At 50.6% G+C, this 18,931-nt stretch overlaps 1 protein-coding gene across 2 annotated transcripts in view; it reads right to left on the bottom strand.

Annotated features, from left to right (window-relative positions):
* LOC119952042 (interferon-inducible GTPase 5-like) overlaps positions 1-9,422 on the bottom strand; it is a 29,601-nt gene extending 20,179 nt beyond the window's left edge. The window contains exons 1-2 of one of the 2 annotated variants that reach the window (XM_038775534.1): positions 9,273-9,409; positions 8,104-8,136 (exon numbers count right to left, since the gene is read on the bottom strand). The gene's annotated coding sequence lies outside the window, so the exon portion shown is untranslated. Of the gene's footprint in view, positions 1-8,103; positions 8,137-9,272 lie in introns of both variants that reach the window. The other variant, XM_038775533.1, reaches the window with a different exon arrangement.
* Between the last annotated feature and the right edge of the window lie 9,509 nt (positions 9,423-18,931).

Genomic DNA, 18,931 nt, shown 5'->3' with positions numbered 1-18,931 from the left:
CCTGGGGCGGGCAGTCGACGGGCTATGGCTAGTCGACATGGGAGGGGGGGCGGGACGCCCTCTGATCCGGTTGGTCACCTGGAATGCGAGAGGGTTGAATGGGCCAGTGAAGCGGTCGAGGGTACTGGCTCATCTGAAGGGGCTAAAGGCAGATGTGGCAATGCTTCAGGAGACCCACCTGAAGGTGGCAGAGCAGGTCCGCCTGAGGAAGGGTTGGGTGGGGCAGGTTTTCCACTCTGGGTTGGATGTGAAGAACCGGGGAGTGGCGATTCTGGTGGGGAAAAATGTGTTGTTTGAGGCATCGGAGGTACTGGCGGATCAGGGGGGTAGGTATGTCATGGTTAGGGGCAGGCTACAAGGAGGGAAGGTGGTACTGGCTAGTGTGTATGCCCCAAATTGGGACGATGCGGGCTTTATGAGGCGTATGTTGGGACGGATCCCGGATCTGGAGGCAGGAGGTCTGATCATAGGGGGGGACTTTAATACGGTGTTAGATCCTTCACTGGATCGGTCCAGCTCTAGGACGGGTAGGAGGCCGGCGGCGGCCAAGGAACTGAGAGGGTTTATGGACCAGATGGGTGGGGTGGATCCATGGAGGTTTGTAAGGCCGAGGGCACGCGAGTACTCTTTCTTCTCCCACGTACATAGGGTCTACTCTCGGATAGATTTCTTCGTGGTGAGTAGGGGACTGATTCCGAGAGTGGAGGAGGCCGAGTATTCGGCCATTGCAATCTCCGACCACGCTCCGCATTGGATGGAGTTGGAGATGGGGGAGGTGCGGGACCAGCGCCCGTTGTGGCGGTTGGATGTGGGGTTGTTGGCGGAGGAGGAGGTGTGTAGGAGGGTCCGGGCAAGTATTGAGGGGTACCTCGAGGTGAATGATACGGGGGAGGTTCAGGTGGGGATGGTCCGGGAAGCCCTGAAGGCAGTAATTCGTGGGGAGCTGATATCCATCCGGGCACACAGGGAGAGGAGCGACAGGAGTGAGAGGGATAGACTGGTGGGAAAGATGCTGGAGGTGGACAGGAGGTATGCAGAGGCACCAGAGGAGGGACTGTTGGGGGAGAGGCGCAGCCTGCAGGCTAAATTTGATTTGCTGACCACTAGAAAGGCGGAGGCACAGTGGAGGAAGGCACAAGGGGCAGTGTACGAACATGGTGAAAAGGCGAGTAGGATGCTGGCTCATCAGCTCCGCAAGCGGGAAGCGGCTAAGGAAATTGCTGGAGTGAGAGACAAGAGTGGGAATGTGGTGAGGAAGGGGGTAGAGGTGAATGAGGTCTTCAAGGACTTTTACGGGGAACTGTACCGGTCGGAGCCAACGGGGGAGAGGAGGGGAACGGAGAGGTTCCTTGACGGGCTTTCTTTCCCGAAGGTGCAGGAGGAGAAGGTGGAGGGGTTGGGTGCGCCGATTGAACTGGAGGAGCTAGTTAAGGGGATCGGGCAGATGCAGTCAGGGAAGGCACCGGGGCCGGATGGGTTCCCGGTGGAATTTTATAAAAAGATTGTGGACCTAGTGGGCCCCTTGCTGGTGCGGACACTCAACGAAGCGTGGGAAGGGGGGACTTTGCCCCCAACGATGTCGCGGGCGCTGATCTCATTAATTTTAAAGAGGGACAAGGACCCCCAGCAGTGTGGTTCATACAGGCCCATATCTCTCCTCAACGTGGATGCTAAGGTGCTGGCAAAAATCCTGGCCACCAGGATAGAGGACTGTGTGCCAGGGGTTGTGCACGAGGACCAGGCAGGTTTTGTGAAGGGAAGGCAGCTGAACACGAATGTGCGGAGATTGTTGAATGTCATCATGATGCCGGCGATTGAGGGGGAGGCAGAGATAGTGGTGGCGCTGGATGCAGAGAAGGCCTTCGATAGAATGGAGTGGGGGTACTTATGGGAGGTGTTGTGGAGGTTTGGATTTGAAGGGTTCATTAGATGGGTAAGGCTGCTACATGAGGCCCCGATTGCATGCGTGGCCACGAATAGGAAGATGTCGGAGTACTTCCGGCTTTACCGAGGGACCAGGCAGGGTTGCCCCCTGTCCCCCTTGTTGTTTGCACTGGCAATCGAGCCGCTGGCAATGGCGTTGAGGGATTCAGAGAGGTGGAGAGGCTTGGTGCGAGGTGGAGAGGAACATAGGGTGTCGTTGTATGCCGATGACCTGTTACTGTATGTGGCGGACCCGGTGGGAGGGATGCCGGAGGTGATGGAGTTGCTAGCTGAGTTTGGGACCTTTTCAGGTTATAAATTAAATTTAGGCAAGAGTGAGGTGTTTGTGGTGCACCCTGGAGACCAGGAGGAAGGAATTGGTAGGCTCCCGCTTAGGCGGGCAGGGGAGAGCTTTAGGTACCTGGGGGTGCAGGTGGCCGGGGACTGGGGGACTCTTCACAAGCATAATTTCACCAGACTTGTAGATCAGATGGAGGAGGAGTTCAAGAGGTGGGACATGCTGCCATTATCGTTGGCGGGGAGGGTACAGTCCGTCAAAATGACGGTGCTTCCGAGGTTCTTGTTCCTCTTTCAGTGCCTGCCCATCTTTATCCCCAGGGCCTTCTTTAGGAGAGTGACTAGCAGTATTCTGAGCTTTGTGTGGGCGCATGGGACTCCGCGAGTGAAGAGGGTGTTCCTGGAGCGAGGGAGGGATAGAGGCGGGCTGGCGCTGCCCAACCTTCTGGGGTACTATTGGGCGGCCAATGTGTCAATGGTGCGTAAATGGGTGATGGAGGGGGAAGGGGCGGCGTTGTAAAGAATGGAGATGGCATCATGTAGAGGTATGAGCCTGGGTGCCATGGTAACGGCGCCGTTGCCGCTCTCCCCTAAGAGGTTTACCACGAGCCCGGTGGTGGCGGCGACCCTAAGAATCTGGGGACAGTGGAGGCGGCATAGGGGGGAAACAGGGGGCTCGATGGAGGCTCCACTGGGTGGCAACCATCGGTTCATCCTGGTGAACAAGGATGGGGGATTTAGGGGGTGGCAAAGGGCGGGCATCAGCAAATTGAGGGACCTGTTTATTGGCGGGAGGTTTGCGGGCCTGGGGGACCAGGAAGATAAATTTGGCCTTCCCCAAGGGAACATGTTCAGATACTTGCAGGTAAAGGCGTTTGCTAGGCGACAGGTAGAGGGATTCCCTTTGCTGCCCTCGCAGGGGACGATGGACAGAGTGCTTTCGGGGGTGTGGGTCGTAGAGTGGAAGGTGTCTGACATCTATAAGGTAATGCAGGAGGTGGAGGAGTCGTCAGTGGAGGAGCTGAAGGCTAAATGGGAGGAGGAACTCGGGGAGCAGATAGAGGACGGGACTTGGGCGGATGCCTTGGAGAGAGTCAACTCTTCCTCCTCATGTACGAGGCTTAGTCTCATCCAATTCAAGGTGCTGCACCGGGCCCACATGTCCGGGACTAGGATGAGTAGGTTCTTTGGGTGTGAGGACAGGTGCACCAGATGTTTGGGGAGTCCAGCGAACCACGCCCATATGTTCTGTGCATACCCAGCACTGGAAGAATTCTGGAAGGGGGTGGCGGGGACGGTGTCGAGGGTGGTTGGATCCACGGTCAAACCAGGGTGGGGACTCGCGATTTTTGGAGTTGCGGTAGAGCCGGGAATGCAGGAGGCAAAAGAGGCCGGTGTCTTGGCCTTTGCGTCCCTAGTAGCCCGTCGAAGGATCCTGCTACAGTGGAAGGATGCGAGGCCCCCAAGCGTGGAGACCTGGATCAGTGACATGGCGGGATTTATAAAACTGGAAAGGGTCAAATTTGCTCTGAGAAGATCAATACACGGGTTCTATAAACGATGGCAGCCTTTTCTGGACTTCCTGGCGCAAAGATAGGTATCTTGGTCAATAGCAGCAGCAACCCGGGGGGGGGGGGGGGGGGGGGGGGGGGGGGGGGAAGGGGGGGAAGGGGGTGTTCCTTATTGTAGTTTCTATTCTGTAACTTTATATTGTGTTAATTTGCGTTGTTGTTAAAATGCTGTGTTGTGCATGGGGGTGGGGCGAATGTTTATGATTGTTAATATTATTGTTATTTTTGGTATTTTACTATGGTGCGTTATTGTAGTATTATTTCAAAATTTTTCAATAAAATTGGTTTTAAAAAAAAGAATCTCACCCATTTCCTCTGACTCCACGCATAAATTCCCTCTTTTGTCTTTGAGTGGGCCAATCCTTTCTCTAATTACTCTCTTGCTCCTTATATACGAATAAAAATCTTTGGGATTTTCCTTAACCCTGTTAGCCAAAGATATTTCATGACCCCTTTTAGCCCTCTTTATTGCGTGTTAGCCAGAAGCTGAGTGGGTGCGTGCGGAGGAGGCCTCCTGCATGGGAACCTCCCTCCGGGCCCTCGCCACGGCAGCACTCCCATCCCCACCCAAAAAACACTCCAGCAGCCCAGTGGTGACAGCCACCCTCCAATCCTGGAACCAACTGCGGCAGCAACTTGGCCTGACCAAAATGTCGAACAGGGCTCCCATCTGCAACAACCATAGGTTCAAACCAGCACTGACCGACGCCACCTTCAAAAGGTGGAGGCAGGACGGGAGGACACTGACAGTCAGGGACCTATACACGGACGACAGGATCGCAACACTGGACGAACTGACAGAGAAATTTCAGCTAGCTGGGGGGAACGAGCTACGGTACCTGCAGCTCAAAAACTTCCTACGAAAGGAGACAAGGACGTACCCACAACCGCCACGACAGACACTACTGGAAGACCTACTGGACGCAAGTATCCTAGAGAAAGGGAACTGTAGTGACATGTATGACCGACTGGTAGATAGGGACGACACCGTACTGGACGCAACAAGGAGGAAATGGGAGGACGACCTGGGGATGGAGATCGGGTGGGGACTCTGGAGCGAAGCACTGCATAGGGTCAACTCCACCTCCACGTGCGCAAGGCTCAGCCTGACGCAACTAAAAGTGGTACATAGAGCCCACTTAACAAGAACCCGTATGAGTAGGTTCTTCCCGGAGGTGGAAGACAGATGTGAACGGTGCCAAAGAGGCCCGGCCAACCACGCCCACATGTTCTGGTCCTGCCCCAGACTCGTGGAGTACTGGACAGCCTTCTTCGAGGTAATGTCCAAAGTGGTGGGAGTGAGGGTGGAGCCATGCCCGATAGTGGCGGTCTTCGGGGTTTCAGAACAGCCAGATCTATTCCTGGGGAGGAGGGCGGATGCCCTTGCCTTTGCCTCCCTGATCGCCCGCCGTAGAATCCTGTTTGGCTGGCGGTCAGCAGCACCGCCCAGAGCTGCGGACTGGCTGTCCGACCTCTCGGAATCTCTCCAAATGGAGAAAATCAAATTTGCCATCCGAGGGTCGGACGACGGCTTCCACAGAACGTGGGAGCCATTCATGCAACTGTTCCGGGACCTATTTGTGGCCAATGTACAAGAGGAAGAATAGTCGGGGGAAGGTAGCGGGAGGGGGGGGGGGGCTACAGGTTCGTTACGGGGGTTCGATGGCTAGCTAAGGCCCAAAACCAAGCTAAATAAACATGTTGAGGGGGGGAGGGGGGGGGGGGGGGGCGCAGTTACTACTACGAAGATGCTTACCTGTAAATATGTATGTTAATTTTTGCGTGTTTGTTTTTGTTTGTTTTTTTTTCTCTCTCCTAACAATTTGTAATTTGTTCAATATAAAATACGAAAACTGAATAAAAACATTTATAAAAAAAAAAATTTATTGCGTGTTTGAGATTTGTCTTACTTTCCCGATATTCCTCTAAAGCTTCATCAGTTTTAAGTCGCCTAGATTTTATGTATGTTTCCTTTTTCATTTTAGCTAGTCTCACAATTCCACCCGTCATCCATGGTTCCCTCATCTTGCCATTTCTATCCCTCATTTTCACAGGGACATGTCTGTCCTGCACTCTAATCAAACTTTCCTTAAAAGACTCCCACATTTCAAATGTGGATTTACCCTTAAACAGCTGCTCCCAATCCACATTCCCTAGTTCCTGCCAAATGTTGTTATACTTGGCCTTTCCCCAATTTAGCACTCTTCCTTTTTGACCACTCTCGTCTTTGTCCATGAGCATTCTAAAACTTATGGAATTGTGATCGCTATTCCCAAAGTAATCATCGACTGAAACTTCAACCACCTGGCCGGCATCATTCCCCAATACCAGGTCCAGTATGGCCCCTTCCCGAGTTGGATTATTTACATACTGCTCTAAAATACTCTGCTGGATGCTCCTTACAAATTCTGCTCCATCTGCTCCTCCAACACTAGATGAGTCCCATTCAATGTTGGGGAAGTTAAAATCTCCCATCATGACCACCCTATTGCTCCTACATTTTTCTATAATCTGTCGACACATTTGTACCTCTACTTCACGCTCACTTTTGGGAGGCCTGTAGTAAAGTCCCACCAATGTTACTGCACCCTTCCTATTTCTTAGCTCTACCCATATTCCCTCAGTGCTCGAATCCTCCATAGTGCCCTCCTTAATCACAGCTGTGATATCATCTCTGACCAGTAATGCAACTCCTCCCTTTTACCTCCCTCTCTATCCCTCCTGAAGCATCTATACCCTGGGATATTTAGTTACCAATCTTGCCCTTCCCTCAACCAAGTCTCAGTAATACCAATAACATCATATTCCCAGGTACTAATCCACGCCCTAAATTCATCTGCCTTACCTGCTACACTCCTCGCATTAAAACAAATGCACCTCAGACCACCTGTCCCTTTGCGTTAATCATCTCTTCCCTGTCTACTCTTCCCCTTAGTCAAAATAAGTTTATTATCTAGTACCTTACTGGCTTTAGTTGCTGCCTCTTTACTGACCTCTAACTTCCTAATCTGATTCCCATCCCCCTGCCACATTAGTTTAAAACCTCCCCAACAGTGTTAGCAAAAGTACCCCCTAGGACATTGGTTCCAGTCCTACCCAGGTGTAGACCATCCGATTTGTAATGTTCCCACCGCCCCCAGAACCGGTTCCAATGTCCCAAAAATCTGAACGCCTCCCTCCTGCATCATCTCTCAAGCCACCTATTCATTCTGACTATTCTTGAATTTCTACTCTGACTGTCTTGTGGCACTAGTAGCAATCCTGAGATTACTACCTTTGAGGTCCTACTTTTTAACTTATCTCCTAACTCCCTAAATTCTGATTGTAGGACCTCATCCCATTTTTTGCCTATATCGTTGGTGCCTATATGCACCACGACAACTGGCTGTTCACCCTCCCCCTTCAGTATGTCCTGCAGCCGATCGGAGACATCTCTGACCCGAGCACCCGGGAGGCAACATACCATTCGGGAGTCTCGCTTTCGACCACCGAAACGCCTGTCTACTCCTCTTACGATTGAATCCCCTATGACTATAGCCCTGCCCGTCTTTTTCCCACCCTTCTGTGCAGCAGAGCCAACCATGGTGCCTTGAGCCTGGCTGCTACTGCCTTCCCCTGATGTGTCATCTCCCCCAACAGTATCCAAAACAGTATACCTGTTTTGGAGGGAGATGACTGCAGGGGACACCTGCACTGTCTTCCTGCTCTTTCTCTGCCTTTTGGTCACCCATTCCCTGTCTCCCTCACCAATCCTAATCTGCGGTGTGACCAACTCACTGAACATGCTAGCCACGACCTCCTCAGTATCGTGGATGCTCCAAAGTGAGTCCATCCGCAGCTCCAGAGCCATCATGCGGTCTAACAGGAGCTGCAGCTGGACACACTTCCCGCACAAGGAGGAGTCGGGGCATCGGCTGCGTCCTTGAACTCCCACATTGAGCACGAGGTGCATAACACGGGTCTGGGATCTCTTGCCATTTTTAGACTTTACATTAACTGATTACAAATATAACATCAAATAATGAATAAGTGAAAGGAATAAAGATTTTACTTCCCAATCACAATACTTACCAACACACGAAGAGTTAAATTTCTCCCAGCTACTGCTAATTGGAGCACTTTCCTTCCCAGCCAATCAGTTCACTGCTTTGCTGTGATGTCACTCTCAAATGTATCCCCAAAGATCCTGTGGCCGCTGTTTAAGCAGCTAGTTTAAATACTCACCGCTCGACTCTGTAGCTCCGCCCACTCCAACAGCTGAATTCCCACTGAAAAGACTCGAATCCGCGAAGCAGCTAGTTTAAATACTCACCGCTTGACTCTGTATCTCCGCCCACTCCAACAGCTGAAATTGCCACCAAAAAGTAGGAGGAGGAGGTTAGAGGAGGAGGTAGGGGGAGTTGGGGTTTAACTGTCACTTGACAACAGCTCCTCCACAAACCACCTTTTGGATACAGTGACCACAATGCACTGATGCAAATTTTCCCCGCAACAGCCAATCAGCGGCTCCACTCTGTTGCCCTCTGCTGGATGTGTCCTGCATTTCTAAGCTGCACAGAACGTGAATGAATTAATCTACAGGGAAGACCATTAGAGGCTGCAAAACAGAGACTAACCTGCAAGCTTACTGTGAAGACAGGTGTGCCAAAGAAAATCATCTCGAACAAAGACTATTTTCCTTCTGTTTGGAAAGTACTGTCAAAGGAGCCTTGGTGAATTTTCTGCAGTGCATCTTGCAGATGATACACAATGCTGTCCCACAGCACCAGTGGTGGAGGAATGCATGTTTAAGGTGGTGAATGGGTGTCATTCTCTGTATATAGTCTTTTACGTTAATAAACCATTAATTCCTTAATCGACCTGCTGGTCGCCCATCTGTCAGAACACTGCAGGATACAGGGTGGTTAATTTTTTTCACAGTTACATGAGATGTTATTGTGGCTTTTATTAAATGTCGTTTCAGTGCTGTGGCAGGTGAACCTGATTGGAGGGATTTGGATTTAGGAAGTGACTGACACATTGAAAGACATTGGAGTGAAGAGGGAGGTTGGAACTGGAGCGGTAGTTTGCAAAGGTGTAGGGGTGAAGAATGGCTTTTGAAGAGAGAGGTAATGATGGCAGATGAGAGAGGTAATGATGGCAGATCTGACAGTTAATACCCAAGGAGAGAGAACAGTTCACAACATCAGTTCATAATGGAGCCTTGAAAGGAAGTTAGACCATCAGAATCGGGTGGAAGCAGTAAGGGGTGTTCCTCAACAACAAAATAAACTCAAAGGCAACATGAGGGGAAATTGGAGAGAAATTAGTACATTCATCCACCGTGTGTCGAACCTCAGAGCCTTGACACCGCCCTCACTGAGCTCTACCTTCAGGATTGTGATAACACCAGATATTAAAAAGGAATTAAAAACAGCGCCCAGACATTCAACACACAGAAACTGGTAGCTGCTCTCACCAGGGAGATAGAGGTGGACTTACCTCGGACAGTTCCTTCACTGCTCTGCCTCTTCTGATTATAACTGAGTTTGAAACACAGACTTGGAAAAGGAGGACGTTTTTGCGAGGGTTCAGCAGCTGCAATATTTTGTGAAAGTGAAACTGCAACTGAAGAACGCGTAAAAGGAAAAGGGGAGGGAATGCGTAATGACGGAACAGGAAGGGGAAATTCCTCTCAGTTACAGTCGTTTCAGAGACAGGAGCGAAACAACTCAATGTAAACATTTCACACACAATAAACACTGAGTTGAGCTTCAGACCCTGTTACTGATGGCAGAACAGGCTCAGCAGTGACTGGAAATTCTGAATTCAGATTTCCCCTGTTGTTTCTCACTCAATTTAACAGATAATTCAGTGAAATAGGTGTTTCAGAACAGATCTGGTTCAGTCTCAGAGAGGTTATAACATGGCTTCAGTTCGTGAACATTACTCCAGATCCCTGGATATCCTGTAATTATGGAGTGAAAATAATTGAAGTGATGTAACTGGTCAATTTTCAGCTGCGCACTATAACTACAGTTATGCCTGTCACTCTATAAGACTGCACATAAAACAGTATGGGATTAAATCGGATTGGCCGCTGTTGAATTTGCTTGGTTTGTCTGTGTGGGATCACAAGGGTTAAGGAGTGAAAACATAAGAATGAAAACCTGGTCAGTAAACATCAGTATGAAATGTTCTAAGTTTTCCATTCACCTGAGGAAGGAGCTGTGCTCCGAAAGCTAGTGATTTGAAACAAACCTGTTGAACTTTAACCTGGTGATGTAAGGCTTCTTACTGTGCTCACCCCAGTCCAACGCCGGCATCCAATCCACTTCATTGCATTCCTAAAGCAGTATAAAGGCAATGAAATGACCAAACGCCTTTAATTTGGAGATGTCAATATTCTGGTTTCTTTTTACAGTAATTTTAATGGTGCCAATACCGACGATTATCAAAACTTTAACAGGATAGGCCTCATTAATAGAGCCTTGTAACATCTGCATGTATGAGTCATCATTCCAGTTAGAGTAGTGAGAAACCTTGAAACAGTGATGCTTATCAAGAATGGGATGCTCCGGTCTGTTTGTGGGTTTTGTATCAGTCATTAAGGGCATTTTGAAACAGTTCATGGTGACTGTGCCCATAAGGGGTGGCATCACCCTTGACCATTCGCTGAGCTGAACATTCAGTGAGTAGCTAATCGCTGATCACCACAGATACTGAAAACATGTACAGAGGGGTATCAGGAGGTTGTGACTTGCTTTGTTCCTCACTTCACAGCCAGATGTTGGCCAACATGTCAGAAGTTAGACCTTTTCCTCTGGCCATCTGACCAGTGTTCCAGCTGTGAATAGTGTGGGCTTGGAATTGTGAGTATCATTCGGAGAATGTGTAGACCTTTGGTCTCCTGGTTGAGTTAAAGCAGAGAACTGGAGGGGAAGTGTCGGTTTTTCTCTGGCTTGATTTAAAGATAGACGGCAGGATTCTCCGTTTGTTGACACCGGATCTGAATTGGTGGACTTCTGTGACAGCACAATTGGGGCTATTCCCAGAGCAATTCGAAAACCTTTAATGGGCTAGCACCAGAGTCAACGATCGATTCCAATGGAAAACAGTGTCCGATTCACCAGGGTCGGGATTGACACATATTATGCTGACAAGATGCAGCTGCATATCAACACTCTGCTCCTCATGCACACTGATACCAGCCAACAAGATGGCAGCAAGAAGAACGGCACCCCAATTCACTGATGCTGAACTGGAGACTGTTGGATACATTGGAGGAGAGGTGGGCCACCCTACACCCTGAGTTGGTGAGGAATTCGCCATCCGCCACCCGGCCTGGGTGCAGGTGGAAGAAGCCATGAGCGCCGGAGGCAACGCCACCAGGAGAGGCCAGGAGTGTCGTAAAAAACTGCACAAACTCTTCAGGTTGGCCGGGGTGAATAGGCAGCACTGTGCCCCTGACACTAACTCCCCACCCACAGACAAACCTCCCCTTCCCCTCCATACGTAGGGCAACCGGACTCCCACCCAAACCACCTGCCAGCACCCATACTGGCTGCCGTGGCCGGGTGCCCTGGCTATGAATACCACCAGCTACCCACGTCCTGTGCTGCATGTGTCCAACTGTCAAAACGACCCCCCGCAGGAGACGGCAGCCCCCAACCATCGGGTGAGGGGAATGTCCGGGGGGAGGACTGCCAGACCTGAGGCCTCTGACAGCAGCAGTGCAGTGCGTACTGGATCTAGGGCTGGGTTCTCCGCCAGCGGGATGCTCCATTTTGCCAGCAGCCCGGGGGTTTCCCGATGGCGTGGGGCAGCCCCACAATGGGAAAACCCATTGACTAGCCAGTGTAATGGAGCATCCCACTGGTGGGGTGAAACAGAAATGTGGCGTGGTGAAGAATCCAGCCCTAGATTCATGGGCCTGGAGAGAGGGCAGTCACTGAGGTGGAGGTCGACAATGGGCGATCAAGTGATACCCCGCTGAATTGTGGTTCCCCTTGGCACATATATTTGCAGTGGGCGAGGTCCAGCAAAGGGCTGTCCTATTACAGGGTGCTCAACAGTGGGTCATGACTGAGGGCATTGGCAGCATTGCCTGGGTTCTGGCCGACATGGCACAGACCCAGAAGGTGGTGGCACAGTCACAATGTGATGTGGCGCAGTCCCAGAGGGAGTTGGTTCACTCCTTGTGCTCAAAGGCCACGAGCATTGAGACCCTGGTTGAGATGGGAGCAGGCCTCCAGGACTGGCAGCGCCAGGTGGTCTGTCCCATGTAGTAGCTCAGGGGCCAGCAGGCATCCCGAGGGAGGAGAAGGTGCTGGGTTCTATGCTGGTGACTCCTGCAGGGGAGGTGCCGGAACACCACAATGCATCGGTCTACCCACCCCCACCCCCTCCTATCCCAGGTGCATCCAATGGGCACCACGCCACTTGGGACACCCCGAGCAGCAGCTGAGCCCATTCAGCCCCGGTTGTCCCAGAAGACGGCCACAAAAGGGGACCCAGGTCACAGGACGGGATTCGCAACAGGCCACCTCCACTCCTGATATACCGCCTGGGAATCCACCTAGGTGTAGTGTGAGAGCCCTTAAGGCCAGAAAGGTAGATGCCTGTTAAGTTGACACAAGTGCAGTACATAGGATAGGGGCTAGGGCACAAAGCTATATATATATGTTGACTTGTTCACAACAAACATCTGTTCACAATGTTACAACCTGCCTCGGTGCTCTGTCAGGTGTGAGGGATAGGCTGGTCTGGGCTGGCCACAGAGAGGGTGCTGGGGGTGGAGGGGATTGGCAGATGTTGGGGTTAGGTTTGGGCCATGATGTGCATCTCATGGTCACACACCAGCTGCACGACCATCGAGTAGATCCCCATTTGGTTTGGTGAAGACCGGCCTGTCATGGACCGGTGTTGGTAAGTGGATGTGGATCATCAGGTCAGTTCATAAGAGGGTCGCTTAGGAGTCTGGTAACAGCGGTGTGGTGAACCACTGTGTACACCTGTATTAGGGGATGTATTTATACAGTTCCGCCCACTAGGAGCTGTATAAATATGCGTTTCCTCCATTGATCTGCCATTTCGCCAGCTGCAGTAGTAGGCCATGCATCTGACTGTAAAAAAGCCACAGTTGTACCCAATCTGAGTCTTTGTGCAATTGATTGTGCATCAAGCGGGGAAGAAGCTGTTTTTTGAATCTGTTTGTGCATGTTCTGATCTCCTGCCCGATGGAAGAAGTTGGAAGAGTGAGTGAGCCGGGTGGGAGGGGTCATTGATTATGCTGCCCGCGTTTCCCAGGCAGCGGGAGGTGTAGATTGAGGTCCCTGTGAAGGGTTCACCATATTAAAGGGATCTGGGGGGATATCTCTATTATAGGGGTTTCTGTGGGGGTCCCCCTATTACAGGGATCCCTGTGGGGAGGTCTCCCTATTATGAAATGAAATGAAAAAATGAAAATCGCTTATTGTCACGAGTAGGCTTCAATGAAGTTACTGTGAAAAGCCCCTAGTCGCCACATTCCGGCGCCTGTCCGGGGAGGCTGGGTTCCTGTGAGGGCTCAAGGTGGTGGCCCCATAGCAGGATTCCCTGGAATCCATTGTATTCCACGCCGTGCATAAATTAGCATTTAATTGTATCCCGCTTATCGACACCAAGGGAATCGTAAAACTGATGCAATTCAGGCCTGGCAGGATAACACAGTTTACCAATCAGAGTATCCAGCCCTGTATTTCTGAACTGGCAGAAAGCCTGGATGAATCTGGTTACAGGTGAATCACTACAGGCTGTATCGGAAAGGCTTAGAATCTGATAACTTTCTCTCGTCTGAAAAGGCTGAGGTGAACCGACCAACCCTTGTTCCAAATAAGACAAAGGCCTCGAAGCAATATTTGTGGTGAAGCAAAGCCTCTCCTGGAAAATATGTGAGTAAGATATTGCTAAACCTCAAGGAAGATCATTACAGGCTGTAAACCAGAGACTTTGGCCGGGATTCCCCCGCAATTGGCGGGGCGGACCGTACCGGCACCAAAGTGTGGCGTGAACCACTCCGGCGTCGGAATCCTCCGCACTTCCGGGGCCTAGGCCAGTGCTGGAGGGGTTGGCGCCACGCCAAATGGCGGCGAAGGGCCTCCACCAGCTAGCGCGGGTTGGCGCATGTGCAGGAGTGCCAGCGTGTTCTGGTGCATGCGCACCGGCCGGCCATGGCGGAGCCTTACAGAGGTTGGCGCGGAGGTAAAGAGTGCCCCCACGGCACAGGCCCGCCCGCAGATCGGTGGGCGCTGATCGCGGGCCAGGCCGGATCCTCCCCTCCCCCCGGGGCCGGATCCCCCCCCCCCCCAAGTACTCCGCAACCTGCCCTCCAAGCCAGGTCCCGCTGGTATGGACATTGTCTAATCCACGCCGGCAGGACTGGCCGAAAACGGGCGGCCGCTCGGCCCATCGGGGCCCGGAGAATTGGCAGGGAGGCCGCTGCCAACAGCCCCCGACCGGCACGGTGCGATCCCCGTCCCCGCCGAAAAACTGGCGCCGGAGAATTCGGCTGCTGGCGTCGGAGCGGTGGGGCATGAATCACGCCGCCCCTTCCGGCAGTTCCCCAACCCGGGGACCCTTGGGCTGTAAGGTAATGGCAGGGAGGATGAATCAGTGCCCGCCCTTCCTTGTAATTTGAGAATGATTTGACAATGTTTCATTAATGAACTTCAGAATTAGAGACCGGGCCTGCTTTCTTGCCCACTGCCCAGCAGGAAATGAGCCAAGAAACCCGTTCTACAGTGCATCGAGTGTCCGGAATGGAAAACCTATCCTGTGTTCAGAAGTTCTCTCCATTTTAGGATGATGGGTTTTACCTTCCTGCCATCTGAGGAGTGTTCAGCAAACACATCCTCGCCGATACCGTGGGGCCTCACGGTAGCATGGTGGTTAGCATCAATGCTTCACAGCTCCAGGGTCCCAGGTTCGATTCCCGGCTGGGTCACTGTCTGTGTGGAGTCTGCACGTCCTCCCCGTGTGTGCGTGGGTTTCCCCCGGGTGCTCCGGTTTCCTCCCACAGTCCAAAGATGTGCGGGTTAGGTGGATTGGCCATGCTAAATTGCCCGTAGTGTAAGGTTAATGGGGGGATTGTCGGGTTACGGGTATACGGGTTCCGTGGGTTTAAGTAGGGTGATCATTGCTCGGCACAACATCGAGGGCCGAAGGGCCTGTTCTGTGCTGTACTGTTCTATGTTCTATGATACTGGCTGCCCTGTAGTCATTCCCCACTCCAATTAGCATTAATTGGCTGGAGATGGAATTTCCTCCTTTCATTTGGAAGGACATCTCACCGAAAGGCTGCCATCCAATCTGATTGTCAGACAGCTCTCTACTCGCAGAAATGTCACATGTTGCTGTTTAAAGGACTGCAGGCATTCCCCAGATCTACAAAATTACGAGGGGCGTAGACAGAGTGGATAGTCAGAGGCTTTTTCTCAGGGTAGAGGGGTCAATTACTCGGGGGCATAGGTTTAAGGTGCGAGGGGCAAGGTTTAGAGGAGATGTACGAGGCAAGTTTTTACACAGAGGGTAGTGGGTGCCTGGAACTCGCTGCCGGAGGAGGTGGTGGAAGCAGGGACGATAGTGACATTTAAGGGGCATCTTGACAAATACATGAATAGGATGGGAATAGATGGATACGGTACCAGGAAGTGGAGAGGATTTTAGTTTAGACGGGCAGCATGGTCGGCACAGGCTTGGAGGGCCGAAGGGCCTGTTTCTGTGCTGTACTTTTCTTTGTTCTTTGTTCTTTGCATCAAAGTCCGGAGAGTCCAGGACCAGGTAAGTGTGGCAGTCAAAATCTAGGGATGGCGAGGTTGCATCCAGTGGGTTGAGAAGATGGTATTAAGAGGTGTTGGTGGTGAAGCCAGGGGCAGAGTGATGACCTGCAGGGGCTAGATCCTGGGGGGAGGAGGGGGGGGGGCATGTTCAAAGGAGGCCGTTTAAATAGGCTCCTCCCCTTGCCATCCAAGGCCTGAGCAGGGTCACGTTTCAGGTATTCCCCCTCCCCCCGCCCTTGAACTGCTTCAACCAACTTGAAAACTCAGGTATGAAGTGACCCTCCATTGCTCATTAGTTGGCCACTTCAGGACTTCAGTTGGGACATGGGTGGGTGGGCCAGCCCAAGCATTGCCCATTCCACTGCAAAATTGCATAGAGGGCAGGGTGGGCGAGAACCTAATGGAAAGACCAAATGAGGAATTAAACAGGCCAACCCCCACCACACTGCAAACCCTTTTGTAGGAGACTGTTAAATTAAGTCCCATGTCTAAATCACCTTCTCCTACTCATAGATTCATAGAATCATAGAATTTAGAGTCAAAAGAAAGCTATTCGGCCGATCGAGTGTGCACCAGCTCTTGGAACGACCACCCGACCTAAACCCACACCTCCACGTTAACCCCGTAACCTAGCAACCCTCCCTCATCCTTTTGGGCACTGAGGGCAATTTAGCATGGCCAATCCACCTAACCTGCATATCCTTGGACTGTGGGAGGAAACCGGAGCTCCTGAAGGAAACCCATGCAGACACAGGGAGAACGTGCAAACTCCACACATACAGTGACCCAAGCTGGGAATCGAACCTGGGACCATGGAGCTGTGAAGCAACTGTGCTAATCACTGTGTTACTCTTGTTCAATTCTTCCAGCCTATCGATGCTTGCCTACTCTGACATTTTTGATTCAATGCAGCTCGAGACAAATACTCAACACAAGTTTTAAGAGATTCTGAACATTTATTGTATCATTACATGGTGTGTGGAGATTATCGATCCAAGTTGGTACAGTATTGTTTCAGCAGTAATGTCCACACTGTAGAATTTGATTCACTACAGAATTTCTCGCAACATTTGTTTTCCAAAGCAGCAAAAGACAATACAATTCATCAGGGCAAACATCGCACTGATATTCAGAATATGTTGGGGTAACATTAGATTGTTCATCACTTGATCAGGTTACTATCCTGATAATGACAGATAAGCATGAGTTCAAAATTAATACAGCAAAGCCATTAGCACAAAAATATTCCAAGTTACAATTATTACTTAACAAGAACTGATATATTTGGATAAATGTTAATTAAGTTTAATCACGGTAAAGCCAAATTTAGATTAAAAATACAATATTTTGCATCATTAACCTCAACCCATTGTCCATGTTACTGATGTTGCCTCACACAAGGTTCCAGTGAGTTGGTGTACACACTCCCACACCCCTCCCCCTGCAGGAACTGATCGTCTGCTGCTATTCCAGAACATTTTCCTCTCCCTCTTCCAGCCAGCTGCAGCTGATATGTCAGCAATCATTCTGACAGTGAGGTCCACTCACTCTACTGATCAATGTGTTGCCCACATAATGACGGGTGTCGGTGATATCACCAGTGGGTAGCTGGAAGGTACTGCCTGTTTTTGTTACTCTCTCTGCTAACCCTAACCCTAACCCTGTCTCATTATCTGTGACCACAGCTTGCCATGTAAAAATAAGGGGCGGGATTCTCCGTCCCGCCGGCCCCATTTTCCCATGTAGCACTCCCATGCCAGCAACGACATCCTCCATTCCGGCAGCTGGCCAATGGTGTTTCCCACTGTGACCATCCCACACCATCAGGAAACCCACAGGTGTGGGTGCGCTGCCAGCAAAGCGAAGCATCCCACTGATGGAGAATCCCACAGAAGAACTCATAGAGCTGGGAGCAATTCAAAATACAGATAGTGTATGATGCAGCAGTAATCGAAAGCCAATGTGTGGTGGAGCATATAGTGAAGGGAGTGAAAGGTTTTAATAGCATTAGAAAGCAGCTCGCAGCTTGATATAATATTGTAAGAAGTCTTACAACACCAGGTTAAAGTCCAACAGGTTTGTTTCAAACACGAGCTTTCGGAGCACGGCTCCTTCTTCAGGTGAATGGAAAGGCTTGTTCCAGAAATGTTTATATAGACACAGTCAGAGATGCCCCGGAATGCGAGCACCTGCAGGCAATCAAATCATCAAAGATGCAGAGAGAGAGGTAACTCCAGGTTAAAGAGGTGTGAATTGTCCCAAACCAGTTCAGTCGGTAGGCCTCTGCAAGTCCAGGCTTGTTGGTGGGAGCCTGGACTTGCAGAGGCCTACCGACTGAACTGGCTTGGGACAATTCACACCTCTTTAACCTGGAGTTACCTCTCTCTCTGCATCTTTGATGATTTGATTGCCTGCAGGTGCTCGCATTCCGGGGCATCTCTGACTGTGTCTATATAAACATTTCTGGAACAAGCCTTTCCATTCACCTGAAGAAGGAGCCGTGCTCCGAAAGCTCGTGTTTGAAACAAACCTGTTGGACTTTAACCTGGTGTTGTAAGACTTCTTACTGTGCTCACCCCAGTCCAACGCCGGCATCTCCACATCATGATATAATATTGTGGTTGGGGTTCACTGGCAATAAGTTTCCATTGTGACTTAATCATGTATTGTGAATAAAGCTTGTGTGAATGACAACTATGCGGGTGACATAGAGGCGAATGTGAAAATTACGGATCGGGGAGCTAAGACAGTTAAGTGGGTCTTTAGTGTAAACCTGTGTTCATCCATTTCAGTGGTGATGCTCTTGTTATGAATCAAATCAGGACCATCACAGAGAAGGGGCTAGACATGGGAACTGAATCCATCACAATCACTGAGAACATAGGTACGATGGGCTGAATGGCCACATTCTGTGATCTCTGAATGATTCTCGCAGTCAGTCAGATTTGCTTGTGTTTAATTTAATTGCGTTGTCTGGGTGCAGTGTGTGTGTATGTGTAATACTGGGTGAGCTCTTTTAAAATTCTCTTTTAAAATTCTCACCCTTATTTCTCTCCTCACATTACATCCAGAGAAACCCATTCCCAAACACAAAAGCAGAAAATGCTGTACAATCTCAGCAGGTCTGAAAGTATCAGTGGAGAGAACGGAGCTGCTGTTTCAAGTCTGGATGACTCTTTGTCAAACTTTGGAAATACATTAGATTTATACTGTTGTGGGAGGGTGTGGAGCAGTGGGGCTGGATAGAGGGCCAGCGATAAGTGGGCATTGACAAAGATGCCGTGGACAAAAAAAAACAAAGGAAATGTAAATGGTGGTGATGATGACTGAGAAGGGTGCTGA

Source organism: Scyliorhinus canicula, chromosome 17 (genome assembly GCF_902713615.1).
Source record: "Scyliorhinus canicula chromosome 17, sScyCan1.1, whole genome shotgun sequence".
In the NCBI taxonomy this organism is placed as follows: domain Eukaryota; kingdom Metazoa; phylum Chordata; class Chondrichthyes; order Carcharhiniformes; family Scyliorhinidae; genus Scyliorhinus; species Scyliorhinus canicula.
The sequence above is the reverse complement of the archived record's forward strand: the minus strand, read 5'-3'. Positions and strand labels throughout refer to the sequence as shown.